Raw genomic sequence first — 16,753 nt, forward strand, 5'->3', positions numbered from 1 at the left:
AACTAGCCGCCTGCGACGACCAGCTGGTTCGCCTTCTTACACCATTCGCCTTTCTGTGCAATTAGCCACCTACGACGGCTGTTTGGCTAACTTGTCATTTACCTTTATACTTCAAGTTTGCCGCCTTCGGCGGCTGTTTAAATAAATTTGGCAGCAGCATTAATCAATCCATCTCTATCTTTTTTTTTGTACCATTCACATTTGTACGCGAAGATTGCCGCCTTCGGCGGCTATCTACCTTTACGATCTATCTCTAAATTTTCTTATCCATTTTTATTTATTTTAACCTCTCCATCCATTTCCTAATAAAAACGAAACCTATTAAAAAAATGCTTTTTTAAATTTAAGTAGAGCAAAAGAAACGCTCAAATTCCCCGTAGTGTGCAAAAAAGTAGCGTTTTACAAAGATAAAAAAATCTCGCTGTTTTTATTGAATTAAATTCGCACAACTATGAAATGTAACGTAATATAGATACGGCAAAAGGTCAGCTTGGGGGGAGGGGGGCAATATAAAAAGAAAAAAATTGCAATCCCTAAATAAAACAAAAAAAGGAAAGAAAAAAGGCAAGCGCTGCCGGAAAAACACGTGGTCATCACGTCATAAAATGTAGAAATAAGCTATATAGTAAAAAAAAAAAAAGAAGATTAACATTGCTTGCGATTAAGATTCCATCGTAAATATAGAATCGAAATCCAAGTAGTGACGTCACAAGCATAAAAGATTGAAGAACGCTTTTTTTTTCGACCAATGCGTGGAAAGATGTAATGTGTTCAGAATTAAAAAAATTGTTAAAAAAAAATTATTACGTATTTTTAAGAACTTTTTTCTTCTAAAGAGGGCGAAATGATTTCACTATTACCAACTTAAATTTTAGAAATGAGGCTTTGATATTTCAAGCAGGATGATATTAGAAAAAAATAAAACCCAGGAAAAAATGAATAATTAAAGGTTTTTTCAAAAATTCATAAAAATACAAAAATTGCTCTATCTTCAAAATTTTTTCATTCATCATATTTAAAATTAAATTTCCTATACTGTAGTACAAAAAATATTTGAGTGGTGCGATTGGCTCGGGGTCTGTGAGGTAAAAAGTACTAAAAAGTGCAAAAAAAAACACATAAAAATTTAAATAACTTTTTTTCTAATTAAAATATCGAAAATCGAAGCCCGAGGTGCACATCTTCGGCAAAAACTGCACCTGTATACAAAATTTCATCTTTCTAGGCGTTATCCGTTTTCCCGGGAAGCGCGCCACACACACACAAACATCTTATTTATTATATGTAAGATAGAAGAAGATAGATAATATACAAATAATTTGCTTAAAATCCGAGCATAAAGGAGCACATAAAAATGATACAAGTCGCAGAACTGAGCGAGTAGAACACTTAAAGCTTGATTTTCCATCGTTAGTATAACGTTCTATTTCTACACAATGCTCCGATAAAAGTATTGAAACAAACTTGCATGGGGAAGTATAAAAAGTGAAGACGCTGCAGAAAAAAACGACATGACAGCGAACAGAAAATTGACAAGAAAAATCACCTTCAAGTAACCTTTTACAGCTATTCTGTCAGAGCATTCCGGATAAATGATTGCATATAGACACGAGAAAGGGCTTCCGTGCCCTATTACATGTATCAAAATGTAAGAACTCAATTTAATATTTTTTTTCTTTCAAACTTGGACGCTCGTTTTCATTTATTATAGCTAATGGTGCATTAAACTATAATGTGAAGCAATATAACCAGGGGGGAAATTATGATTAGAAATGTTTGGCAATGTGTTTTAGAAGATGCTAGCGTAACATGATTCAAAATAAAATAAAATTAAAGAATCTCTAAAGGAAAATATGGAAGTTGAGAAGGATTCTGGCTGTAAAAGATGTATTTAGGATGTTTGAAAAAGTCAAAACCAGTAATACGAAGATAAAACAGTTAAATATTTACAAAGGTACAATAAAATATTTTAAAATATCAGCAGTGCAGCATTATTAAAAGTTTATCACATATTTTAGGCAGTTAAAAGCTTATAAATGCATAACTTTGTACATTAAGAAAATTAAAATGCCTAAACAACAAAAATAGTGCACTGAAATAAATTACTGCCTGAATATTATAGCAGAGTCTTAGTAATCTTACAAACCTGACGCATTTAAAAATATATGTGTAGCATTGTGTTACTTCTTTACTAATAATAAAACTCAAGTCTCTCTGTCTGGATGTCTTGAAGTCTGTAGGATGTCTGGATCTCTGTGACGCGCATAGCGCCTAGACCGTTTGGCCGATTTTCATGAAATTTGGCACAAAGTTAGTTTGTAGCATGGGGTGCGCACCTCGAAGCTATTTTTTGAAAATTCGATTTTGTTCTTTTTCTATTTCAATTTTAAGAACATTTACCGGAGCAAAATTATCATCAGATGGACGAGTAAATTATGAAATTATCATGACGTGGAATGGGAGAGCGAATGAACATAGCCAATTGGCGAGAAATTTGTCATCCATTATTTGTAAATATACAGGCGAACCGAATGACCTTTTAATTTTCAACTACGAGCAAAGCCGTGCGGGTACCACTAATTCTTCATAAAAAGAGTTCTAATGCTAAAACTTCAACTTAAGTGCACTGAATAATTATATCGGAAGCACCGGTACAATATAAGAAATCTTGTACACTTTTAAAAACAAATGTATTATGAATGTACAATGTTCCCCATTTAAAGGATGTAAAACTGTTTTAATGTACAAAAGTAAGTTAAACTAATTGTCAATATCGATCCGGCACCACAATTTGAGAAATCGTATACACTTTGCTTATTTTTAAAAATTGTGTACTAAATGTGTTACTTAACGTATTAGAAAAATGAAAAAACACATTTGAGACAAGTGCACATTTAAACAATTTAAAATTTTGATAACACAGCAAATTACAAAAATTTTGCTCACTTTACACATTAAAAAAACTGTGTCCTAAATACGACTGTTTAAACATAAGAAAAATGTAAAAATGCTTAAATGTGCAACAAAGGTGCATTGAATTAAATTTTAACTATCGACAGAACAGCACAATTTCAAAAATATCTTGTGTCATAAACTACTTTACGCATTATAAAATTTCGAAGGCGCGTTGAAACAGTAATAGATTTAAACGCAGAACTCCAATTATCCGAACCCCTGTTTGAATAATCAGAAATTCAAATAATTGAATTTTTCCGAAAACGGGTCTATTTTAACAAGTTACTTTATGTATGTTGAAAATGAGAGAAAATATGCCTTTTTTTTAAAGAAAAGGGTGTTTTATTTAATCAAAAAGAGGTAACTTTTTGATGATAAACGTATTAACAAGTACTGTTTATTAGTGCAGTATGTACTATGTACATTTCATATCGTTAATAAACGTCCTTGCTTGCTGATGATCAAAGTAATCTGTTTGATTAGCCTCACGGAGGGAAGGATAAAGCTTGCGTCTACAAAATCATCATTTTGCGAATCGCATCAAGTGCAATCGCCTTAATTTTTGCACAAATACTGGAAGCGATTCGGATAATCAGAGATTCGGATAGTTGGAGTTCCGATAGTTTGAGTTCTACTGTACTGATAGCGCACTACAATATAAGAAATCTTATACCCTTTACAGATTTTGAAGAAAAAAAAAAAGGTTCTAAATGTGCCACTTTAACACGTTAGGAAATTTTGATACACCTTAAATGTGCAACTAAGGTTATAATTGGCCGAAACAGTTTTAAATATCCATCGCAGCGCAATTTCTGAAATCTTATAATGTTAACATTTAAAAACCGTTACTGAGTTTTTAACTCTATTTTAATACTTTATTCGTACTTTATACATGCTGAGTTTTTAACTCTATTTTAATACTTTATTTGTACTTTATACATGCTGAGTTTTTAACACTATTTTAATATTTTATTTGTACTTTATACGTGCTGAGTTAATAACTCTATTTTAATTCTTTAGTTGTACTTTATATATGCTGAGTTTTTCACTTTATTTTAATACTTTATTTTTGATTTATACACGTGGTATCGTTTTACTTATTCCAATGTACAAACTTTTCGACTGCTTTTTTACAATTTAAAAACCGTATTTTGAACAACAGACTTATCTAAAAGATAATATCACATCGTTATATTTAACGTTGTAATGTCTCCTTTTACTTCTGCACAAAAGTATTTCTTTATCTCTAACTACCCTATGGTTTGCCACATAGCTTAAAACATGGTTTAAAACTTCCATAACGTGCAGACGCTTAGAATTTCAATGCTAACTGAATGAAATTTTTAGTAACCTCCCTCATAACTTTTAAGGCAATGCTTATGGGCACCAACAATTTATTTATTGCTATAATATACGGATATATTTATGAAGATGGGTGAATTATTGGTTCATTCTAAAGATATATTAGAAATATTTTTCTGATATGCTTTTAGTGATAGAAAACTGTGAGTCAAGTTTGGACGTTGGAAGAGTAACTTGTCCTAAAAATCTGTCACATAGGTTTTGTTTCTTGCTATCTAACCATTTGTTTCATCATATCCTTTTTTACCTGCTAGTATAAAGATTGTAACACAAAGCAGCCGATGTCAAATTCATTAAATTCTTTTCTTAAACTTATTGGGCACTTATATTCAATTTAACTAGCATAATTTTTTTTAAATGTTAAGAATAATGGGGTCGTATCCAAAATTTTAAAAGTATTTTTTTCTGAAAGAGCATGCTTAAAAACATAGGATCTGACCAATTTTTAAATAATTTATTTAAGTTTAATCTTTTAAAAAAAATACTTAAATCGGTGCGCTTTCATTGTTTACACTTCTGTCGTGTGACATCACAAATGATGAAATGCCATTCAGTGTTGCCATTCACAGTGCAAAATATTTAATTCGCATCTTTACTCACGTGTATTGGCAACGATATGGTTGATAGCAAGCGTAGAGCGCAAATGTAATTCGCTGCTTGATTATCATAATGTGGAAACGTAGTAGAAAGTTGCGCCAAATTGCATCATTTTTGACGTCATAAAGACCACGCCTTGTTTGAAAAATCGGACATTTTAAAAAATATATTTAAAAAACTGTTGGGAAAATAAAAGTATTTTCTGGGTCATTGTTTTTTTTTTTTTTTTTTTTTTGCTCATTCTATCCATTTTAATGACTAAAAGTAGTACTTTTGACAGAAGGAAACCACCCCATTATTAATAGTAGATTTTTTTTTACTTCTGCGAATTTAAAGAATTAAAATATAAAAATGTTTCATGAATTTAATCATTTGCACAGGTAGCTAAAAGTTCGTTTCTCCTTTATGCATGGAAAGCATTAAAATTCTGTATCCGATCTTTCTCCCAGTGTGAGACACTTAAACAAGTTTTATTTTATTTTTCCAATGCTTGATTTAATTGAATAAAATTCGGAAGCTACTTAATATTCTTGAGATTTGAGTTCGGAATTTTCAAGCAAATGTTCTATTCATGTCTTAATTTTTATTCATTTTCGAGTAAAGTATTTTGATGTTCTACCGTACCACATAGTGCTATTTTTTTTCCTGTGTAAAATCTATTTGCGCTTCGTATAAACCAACATAATGCAAAATGTGTAATTTTTAAAAAGTTCATCTACAAACTTAACTTCAAGATTACCATCTAATAAGAAATGTTTCAAATCAAATGTGCATTATTTATTAGCATTTTAGAAGTAAGCCTTTCCCCGAACACAAATAAATGTCTTTTAACGTGTTTAGGACTCATTAAAAATAGTTTAGATTTTTAAAAATGAAGCATCAATTCAAATTGCCGGATAAAAAATCTTTCGACCGGAATAAGTTGTCTTTAAAAGTTAAGGACTGCATAACAGACTGGATGACACACATTTCCTTATCTAAAGAGAGAACTGTTATTATTTTAACCTCAATTTAAGTTGTTGATTGGGTTTTCTCTATTTCCATGTTAAACAATAATTTAGACTGAAAACTAGGACATGTACTGAACATGAAACCGATGTTATCGTACTGGAAAGTGAAATACTGCGCCACAACGGAGTCGTTTCCAAAATTTTTAAAGTATTTTTTTTTTTTTTTGAAAAAGCATGCTTAAAAACTTAGGATCTGACCATTCTTTAAAAAATTTGTTTAAGTTCAATATTTAAAAAAATACTTAAATTGGTGCGCTTTTATTGTTTACGCTTCTGTCCGATGACATCACAAATGATGAAATGCCATTCAGTGTTGCCATTCATAGTGCAAAATGTTTAATTCGCATCTTTACTCACGTGTATTGGCAGCAATATGGTTGATTGCAAGCGTAGAGAGCAATATTTAATTCGCTTCTTGATATTCATAACGTAGAAACGTGGTAGAAAGATGCACATAGTGCATTATTTGTGACGTCATAAAGACCACGCCTTGTTTAAAGAATCGGACATTTAAAAAAATTAATTAAAAAATAACTGTTGGGAAAATGAAAGTATTTCTGAGTCCATGTTTTTTTTTTTTTTTTTTTGCTTATTCTATCAATTTCAGTGACAAAGGACTGAAGGAAACAACCCCATTCGGATCGTTTATTTCAGAAACCCGTCAAGTGAGCTTTTTAAAATTTTCAGAAAACTATAAAAAAAAGTCCTAATTTTGAAATAAAAAAAGATTTTGTTGTAGAAAAAATTTAAGGATTTTCTTATTATATTGCAAAAGCAAATAATGCTTAATGTTACTTCTAAAAATTTTATTTCTTTTGCAAACTGTTTTTTTAAATTTTTGTACTTGACAGGTTTCTGCTACAAAATAAACTTTTTACTTGAAAAATAAAAGTTTTTTAATACATATAATATTGATTTTGAAAAGATGTTGTAGGTTGTAAATAAACAAGTTCCGTCCAAAATTAAACGAGCCTACTTTCCCGTAGACCAATATCGACATTCTAGTATCTGATCAATATTCTCAAATTTAGCTAAAATCGCAAATTATTTCAAACATAATGTTTTAATATTTTTAGCTGATTTCTATAATATTCCTCGCTCATCTAAAGAATTAGATGCGCAAAAAATAAATAAACGAACAAATAAAGCAGCAGCACATTTTAAACAAAGCAGCTAATAAAAATGTTTTCTATTACTAGGGGGCTCTGCCCCCTGCTCGCTGACGCTCATCAACCCCCTAAGGTTGCTTCGCAATCTTTTTTGATTCGAAAAGATAAAAATCGTCAATTAGAAAGAAACAGATTATGAGCAGATAAAACATTATGAACTTCCTTTGGATCAAAAAGCACCCTCTCCCTAGGTTTCAAAATAACTTGTACCAACTTGCAGAGTCGTAAGGGCTAAGGGTCTCATGAGCATTGCCAAACTGCAGTTTTGTACGTTTGAAAAGTCGCTTTCATATTCGTGATCTCTAATAATATATTTTGCTCTTTAGCTCGGTGCTTGAATTGAGTTGAGCCTAAGCTTTTCCGTTAAAATCGAATCCCTTAAAGTCTGTGAATAAGAAAAAAGAAACATGCAAATCAAAAAGACGTAACTATGGCGATGCCAGTTAAAACATCAATAATTTTAATAGAGATGAGATTATTCGAACTTGATTTTTTACGGCTTGTAACTTTTCTTCCTTTCGAGACAGAACCTTAGTTTTTCGACCATAGGTCGAGTTAGATCTGGAGTAAAAAAGCCGCTCTTTCCAGTGGTGTCAAGAAAAAAAGTGGGACAATTCCTTCGCTTTTTACTGTCAGATTTAATGAAGAAAATAGTGCCTAAATTTTAGCTAAGCATAAAGAAGTTCGAGCGAAAAACGTAAATTACTCCCGCAGAATTTAAGTTAGAGCATTGAAACAAACGCAATGAACGCGGAAAATCCTCTCCTTTCCAATCAATATATAATATTAATATGTGCAAGGAATTTTTCATCCCTTTAATAGGTAATAATAGGCAATTTAAACGAAATTTGTAGCTTAAAAAATTAATTACAAAAAAACTAATTCGAATTTTAAAAAATAAAACCCCAGGTGCACATACGGGACTCGAAGTATTTTTGTAAAAGATTTTAAGTCTATAGGTGCTATGGAATCTCCTAGACTCATGCCCGCTCCAGACTTAATTTCCAGAACTTCTTTGAAACCTTATTTTTATTTAGTATTAAAAGAAAAACAAAATCTCAAAAAGAAAAGAACCGAATTACAATTAACAAGCTCATTAAAATAAATATATCATAAAAAAAAGTTTGATTTTTCTCTGTTGGCAAAAAAGAGTTTTAAAAATGAATTAATGTACTGTTAAAAGCAAATAGAAACAATAAAATGTCAACTTAAAGAAATGATATTCATTGTCCGAAAAAAAAAATCGCAAGCACATATTCTTATGTAGAAACATAAAGGACTCCGAATTTCTCCCCCAAAAACTGAATGCATGAATTAAAACTTTAGAGTGAAAATAGAAAGAAATCATATTAAAAATATTTATTTCACAGTAAAAACTATGGCTGCGGCGTCAATCTCATTTTTGAACAAAAGAGTCAGATTCGGGAGTCGAAAGTTTTTAATTCAAAAACTCAGAGTTGGAATCGATCATTTTCCTTTTAAGTCCACAACTTTGCCAACGTTTTTGGAGTCGGAGTCGGACTTACTTTGAGATAAAGGAGTTGGAGTCGAATTTCCAAGAGTCGGAGTCAGTATTTTTTTTTCAATCGTGTATAAATTTTGGCCAAAGCTACAAAATCGGAGTCGAAGTCGGGAAGTCGGAGATCGACTAATTTTTGGGCTCAGGAGTCAGAGTCAAATGCCTCAAAATTCTCGGAGTCAGAGTAGGAAGTAGGTCGTCAAGAGCTAATTCCAATAAAATTTGTTTGAAGTAAATCTGCCTTTAAGTTCGGAATCTATATTGACTTTCAGTCTCCCCGTAGGTGCTAATGTTAAGGGATTTGAACTGTTCAAAATTGAACGAACAATGTTTAAATCAAAATATGAAATATGGGAATGAGGTGTCCACGCCGAGATCTTTCGAACTAAAAACAATTGTTTGAATCAGATTTTTCACTCAAAAGTCATTAGGGCGGGGATTTTTCGATATTCATTTAACTGTTTTTTTTTTTTTTGACTTTTTTTTCGCGAAATTTTAAAGATGCATTAAGCCTTATTTCATCCTTTTTTTATCACGCTTTTATTAGCTTCACCTGTATGTATGTATGTATGTATGTATGTATGTATGTATCTTGTAACGGAATCTTACAGCTCAAATTTCGCCCACTTCCTGCGATCGGATTCTTTTGAAATTTGGCACGCGACCTCAGACCCGATGACAATGCAATATTGTATAATCAAATTAATTAATTAACTCTTTTAATTGTTAGTTTCCTCCAATTTTAATCAATATTTTGGCATAAATCTAACAATGTGAAAAAGGAAAAATTTTTAAAAATACATTAAAAAATGCTGGTAAAAATTATTTCTCTGACTTTTACTGGGAAAGTAGGCCTAAAAGCATATTAACTTTCTGTTTAAATTTATTAAACATCAAAGAAAAAATTGAAATATCAGTTAAATAAGAAACGCAAAATAAAGAAATAATCAAAGACACACGAGACAATATAAAAAAACATGTCAGTTAGGATATAGGCCAAGCCTAAAGTTTGAGTTTTATTCAAACTTTACGCTTGTAAAGTTTAAATAAAAACTCAATTAAAAAGTATTCTTAGCCTGTAATATATTTCGCCAACTTCTTCAGGTCACTGTTTTTTTTTTTTTTTTTTTTTTGCGTTTATCTCTTTTTTTTTTTCAGATGGACGTGCGATCGCTGTTGGAAGCTCCGGAACTGTAAATTCTCACTCAAAAATCGGCCTTAATTTCCATTTTGCTCACCCCCGAACGAATGTTGAGGTTTTTTTCGACCCGACCACACGCGGATATATGCCAAGGAACGTACAGACACCCGAAATACCCATTTTGACGATCCCCGAGTTAATTACAACGAGTTTTCTCGTGGCGTCCATAGGTACGTATGTATGTCCGTGTGTGTGTATTTACGTATGTATCTCGCATAACTCAAAAACGGTATGTTCTAGAAAGTTGATATTTGGTACGTAGACTCCCACAGGAGTCTAGTTGTGCACCATCCATTTTGGTTGCATTCGGATGTTCCTAAGGGGTCTTTTACACCTTTTTGGGGGGAAATCATTGTTAATTTCAATACTAACTCAAGTGGTGTTATAATTTGTCAAACACTTGGCGATATATCGCCAAGCTTTTGGCCGCCAAGTTTTGTCGACAACTTGGTGAAAATTTTGGCGATTTTTTTCTTTTTTTTTCCCCAATTTTTAAACCTGGTTTTAATTCGGCCAATGTTGGTGGCGTTTAAAGAGTTAACCACTGAATCACATTAAAATTGCCAATAATGGGGAAATAAATCCGTGTAAAACGTTTTTTGCTTCGGTTCGCAAGAAACTAGGGGTGAAAATATTTTGTTTCCTTGCATACTCCAAGGCGCTATTATCATAAAATTGGCGTAAAAGGAAGTCATGTGATGCAGACACATCAGCTCGTTTGGGTGTGAATGTTGAGGAAGTTAAACTGTCAATAAACTGCTTAATAACCACTTCTCCTTGACCAGCGATTTTATAATAAAACTCTTTGCAAGTGGATACTTTAAAAAGGGAATCCTATTTTTCTTTCGAATTCCCCTCCCAGAAGTTTCATCGTTATAAAAACGAAACAAGAAACATGACGAACACGAAATTTGCTGCAGAAAGCCGCCATGTGATTCCACTTGACAGGTTTCTGCAATAAACAGAGATTTCAAGACAAAAAAAAAAAAAAAAAAAAACGTTAAAGCCCTCTAAAAGGCTTGATATTTGACATGTTTTTGCATCAGGCGGTGGGCCTAAAGTTGGTCATTCATGATGTATAATATTGTCATTTTTGAAAGAAAAAGAAGTCAGTTGACGGGTTTCTGAACTAAACAATTCAATTACAATTTGCTATTTTTTTACATTGCTTAGTAAATTTACGGTTTTTGTATAAATATTAAATTTAAAAATATTTTTTTAAAATTACATTGGGGATTTATAAATGCATTTTATCAGAAACAATGTAAAAATATTTGTTTTATTTAGTAGTTTTAAAAATTAATCAGTTTTAGGAGAAATAAAAGCACCGATTGAAAAGGTAGAAACAAACGTTTCTGTAATTCAGCTCAATATTTTGTATTTGAAATTGTAGTTTTAACAAGGAAATATTTTCGAAGGAACAAGAAAAATAATTACAGTTAAAGTGATTTTTAAAAATGATGTGCCTCGAAAAGTTTTGCTAAATTAATTCTTTACGGTTTCCTAGAGTTAAATTTGATGAATTATATAATTTGGACACAAATGATCTCGAATACACAAACCGATAATACTTCATGACCCAAATGGTCAAGAAACTTTTGTAAAAATCGAAATGAAAATTAATGAGCCGTTAAAATATAAATGGCGTAGTTACAAACAGAGATATATGGTTCAAAATTACCCAGAAGAATCGTACTAAAAATAGCAAAAACATGCTGTTTTGATTCTTAGAGGACGGAAAAATATTGTTTTGTTTTCCGTAATATTATATTCGTAATCCAAAAGAGTTAGTTATGCCTTAAACGCATGTATTAGGTTTTCTGTTAACCTGTTGGGAGTGCTGATTTTTTTTTTTTTTCCCCCAAATTTTGTTTTTTATAAGCTCATATCACACACCCCGAACTTCCTGGTAAATGACATTTGAGCTTTATTATACTCACGTGAAATGAATACACAGTACTAATGCTGCTTTTACAGTTCTACAGTATTTTCCACAAATTCTTGTGTACTCAATCTCAGCTCATAGTTTTTTTTAATGTCTTACTGAAATTGCAAGGCTAAAGCAGATCTAACATTAAGAATTGTGTAAACACCTTTGTGCTTGAAAAGTAAAATGAAGCATATATATATGTATATTTTTAATATATCTTTTACTAGATCTAGCAGTCACTCAGAATTAGTTTAAGGAAATGAATTTTTAATGAAAATACAACAGAGATAAATAATCAAACATACACTGAGACTAAACAAATCCAACAGCTGCGTAGATCTTTTGACGCATCCAAAATTTATTTATTTAATGGCTGAAACTTACTTAATGTACTCATTTTACTTTAATAGATTGCTTTATTTAAAAAGAAACATTAAATCAAAAATTAAAACAGATTGATTTCGGTAACGTTTGACGAACAAATACGCGTTGTGCCGTTTTGACCAGTTTGTTTAAAAAGTTGGATAATGAACTTTGTGTGTGTGTGTGTGTGTGTGTGTGTGTGACATACTTATAGCATCTTTCTCTTAGCTTTCGTGGTATAAAAAAAAAAGTAAACTTTTTTCCGTTCAAATTTATCTTTTCACTTTTATAGAATTAAATTTGGAAAATCATAACTTTGAAAAGATTTATATGTTGCAATGCATTACGAATATAGGTATTAAAAGGTTTTTTTTTTCAATTTAATTGATTAAAAATGTATTTAGTTGTTATAAAAGAGCTTACAAAATGATCCCTTTTGGTAATGTACAAAACTTAGATAAATCACGGAAAATAATTTATTTCTCTATTCTACTCTTTTTTTCTTTGCTCTTTATTTTAGGTCTCATTTCGTATCCAGTTCCAATAAGTTACTACTAAGACGAACTAAGCGCCAAATGTGTAATAATATCCAAATCTCTGTCATATCATTGTTAGGAGAGTTCTGGTTGTTGTTGAACTCACACTCATGGTAACTGCTAGACTGCCGAGGGCAGGTAAAGAACCGTAACTGGAATTTTTTCCATTTTTTATTTTTTCGCATTTTTGTCATCTGTTGTACGTTGACTTTATTGTACAAGCTTGCTTATTCGGTCTCCGCTGAAAAAGGGGCGCGAAAAAAACGTCTCATTCCAACTTTTCCCTATTGTTAGTAAATCCAACACACATTTCTTTAAATATCTCGAAAACTCATTTCTGCAGATACTGCCGTTTACCTACCCACGGCAGTAGAGACCATCGTACTTTTGTACCTACCAATGGGGTCGTTTCCAAAATTTTAATAGTATTTTTTTTCTGAAAGAGCATGCTTAAAAACACAGGATCTGACCATTTTTTAATAAATTTGTTTGCGTTTAATATTTTAAAAAATTTACTTAAATTGGAGCGCTTTCATTGTTTCTGGCTTCTGCCGATGACATCACAAATGATGAAATGCCATTCAGTGTTACCATTCACAGTGCAAAATATTTGATTCGCATTTTTACTCACGTGTATTGGCAACGATATGGTTGATAGCATGCGTAGAGAGCAATTTTAATTCGCTGCTTGATTATCATAACGTGGATACGTGGTAGAAAGATGCGGTAAAGTGCATCATTTGTGACGTCACCAAGACCACGCCTTGTTTGAAAAATTGAACATTAAAAAAAAAACTGTTGGAAAAATGAAAGTATTTTCTAGGTCTATGTTATTTTTTTTTTTCGCTTATTCTATCTATTTCAATGACTAAAAGTAGTACTTTTGACTGAAGGAAACCACCCCTTTAAGGAAAGCATACTTCGCATAAGCTCGATGGATATTTGGCGGCGTCGGGCTGAAAACGCGCAGTTTCTCGATTCCGAGTCCGGCACTGCATACGCTAAGCTACCATTGACCTAAGTGATACACAATACAAAAATATTTTGAGCGAAATCAAAAGTTATTAAGCACTACCTTATGTACTTACACGTGAATCATGTTATGAATAATGTTTTATGCAAGTACTTCTTATATAATATCGAAGAATTCGAAAGTGCTACAAAAGCTCGATGGATATTTGGCGGCGTCGGGCTGAAAACGCGCAGTTTCTCGATTCCCAGTCCGGCACTGCATACGCTAAGCTACCATTGACCTAAGTGATACACAATACAAAAATATTTTGAGCGAAATCAAAAGTTATTAAGCACTACCTTATGTACTTACACGTGAATCATGTTATGAATAATGTTTTAAGCAAGTACTTCTTATATAATATCGAAGAATTCGAAAGTGCTGCAAATGCACCAAGTAATACAGAAAATGTTAGTAACATGTACTTGCATCAGATGTAACGAACTACAGAATATGATGAATGAGAATTGAGAGAATGATACAGAATGAATCAAATGAAACCTAGTGGGGGGCCACTTTCATCTAAATGGCTTCGAATGATGTTAATTCCAAAATCTTTACTTTCAAAACAGTGTGAGGATAACGGAATTAATTAAAATTTTACTGTATTTCGTTTGCATCGCGTATGCAAATATTAATTAACTACTTTCACAAACCGACACGTCAAACAATTTGCATTTCACCGTTAAGCAATACAATCCGAAGTCCGAAATCAAATCGTGAATACTCCAGACGTCCTAATCTTATTTCTAATCTGACGCAAGTAATTTCTAACACTACTTTCAGAAATATGTGAGGCAAGATATTTAAGAATTTAATTGAAGGAAACGTATAAGTTCATTAAGGTATGGAAATCTTTATTTAAGCAGCGGATAGTAAAGTTGCAATATAAAGTCATTAAAATAGTGAAAGCGCTGGCAGCGCGGAAGAATGTTTGTAATGCAATTCAATTAATCTCCGGGAACTATTTTTCTTTCGAGGGAGGAGGCTAATAAAGATGCTTTTCCCCTGCTACGCACGACATTAATCTCGGGCAAAGATAATGCTCAATGTTAACACAGATGCTTTATTCCTGTTTGATGATTGACGTTTTTGGGTATCAAGTGTATGATTCAGAAAGACTTTAGTGCAATGGAGAATGGGTTAATCACATTTCGTAATAGTTACAAAGCATACAACCTTCTTACTTACTTTTACAAAAAAGGAAGTATTTTATTCGCAAAAAAAATTTCACTCAAAAACCGGCCTTAATTTCCATTTTACTGACCCCCGAATAAATGTTGAGTTTTTTTTTCAACCCGACCACACGTGGATATATGCCTAGATCGTACAGACACCCGAAATATCCATTTTGACGATCCTCGAGTTAATTACAACGAGTTTTCTCGTGACGTCTGTATGTACTTATGTATGTGTGTATGTATGTCGCATAACTCAAGAACGGAATGTTCTATAAAGTTGAAATTTAGTACGTAGACTCCTAGTGGGGTCTGGTTGTGCATCTCTTTTTTTGGTTGCATTCGGATGCTCCAAAGGGGGTCTTTTGCCCCTTTTTGGGGGGAAGTCATTTTCAATTTCGATGTTAACTCAAGTGGTGTTATAATTTGGCGGACACTTGGAGATATATCGCCAGTCTTTTGGTCGCCAAGTTTTGTCGCCAACTTGGCGAAGACTGTGGCGATTTTTTTTTTAAATTTTGGTTTCAATTTGGCCACTGTTGTTGATATTTAGAGAGTAAACCATTGAATCATATTAAAACTGCCAATAATGAGAAAAGGACATTTAATTGGAATAAAAGGAAGTCATGTGATGCACACATCAGCTCGTTATTTATGGATTTTATAAGTTACTAGCATTCCCGTACCCGGTATTGCTCGGGTAATGGAATTAGCAGGGTAACAGTGCTTGGTGCACCTAGTTTCGAAAATCCCCTATAATAATTACTTATTAAATGTAATTTTTTCTAATTTTGGGAGGATCCCGGGGCCCCTGAATTCCTTATATATATGCCCTTGTCCTTAACCGATCTTTAACTGTTATTAAAGATCCTTTTAAAGCATTGATTATCTTTGCAAACACAGGCCATCCACATTTTATTGTTATACCTGTGTTTAAGCAAGAACTTCTTTGTATACAACATATTTAGTTTTTTTTTTTCTGGTGCTAAAATTATTAAGCTGCTTGATGAACTGACTTTCGAGCAAGCTACATAAAATTGGTCGTGAGAAAAAAATCCTCTCTTAAATCGATCCCTGCTACTTTCAATGTCTGTCCTTGTGACTTATTAACGGTTATTGCAAAGCAAACTTTTACAGGAAACTGCACTCTTATAAATTCAAAAGGATAGTCCACCTGTGATGATGTTCTTAAAATCTTCGTTTCTAGTTTTGAAAAAATGAAAGCAAAAGACAGAAACATTATTATTTGACTTGAGAAAAGCCTCGAGAATCACGTGAGAAACAAAAACAATATCAAATTTAAAATTCACTATCGAGCAAAAGTTGAGAAGAAGTACTGAATAATGATTTCAATGGAGGAAAGCCTCCAAAAATAAGGGATTTGAATTTCAATGACAGGTTTTAATTTCACAGAAATTAAGGGGTTTTAATTAATTTCTCCTGAACTAATCGATATTTCGAAAAATCCTTTCTTAGTGGATACTTTCATAATCATGTGGACATGCCTGCCAAATTTCAAGTCCGAGGCTTCAGCGGTATTGGCTGTGTGTTGATATATATATATATATATATATATATATATATATATATATATATATATATATATATATATATATATATATATATATATATATATATATATATATATATATATATATATATATATATATATATAGATGATGATGATAACATATATATATATATATATATATATATATGTTATCTCAGGACATTGATTTTTATATATTAAGATTTATTAAGTTTTATTCAGATAAAATGTATTAGCAAACACTAATGCAGTTTAACCATCGAGAAGGAATTAAGTGGAGGAAGTGAAGACTTCTATTCGTAAAGGAAACACACCAAGTCACGTGATAAATTTTCAAGCAAAAGAAAACAGGTTTATTTCGTCAGTTTCACG

Source organism: Uloborus diversus, chromosome 1 (genome assembly GCF_026930045.1).
Source record: "Uloborus diversus isolate 005 chromosome 1, Udiv.v.3.1, whole genome shotgun sequence".
Taxonomy (NCBI): Eukaryota; Metazoa; Arthropoda; class Arachnida; order Araneae; family Uloboridae; genus Uloborus; species Uloborus diversus.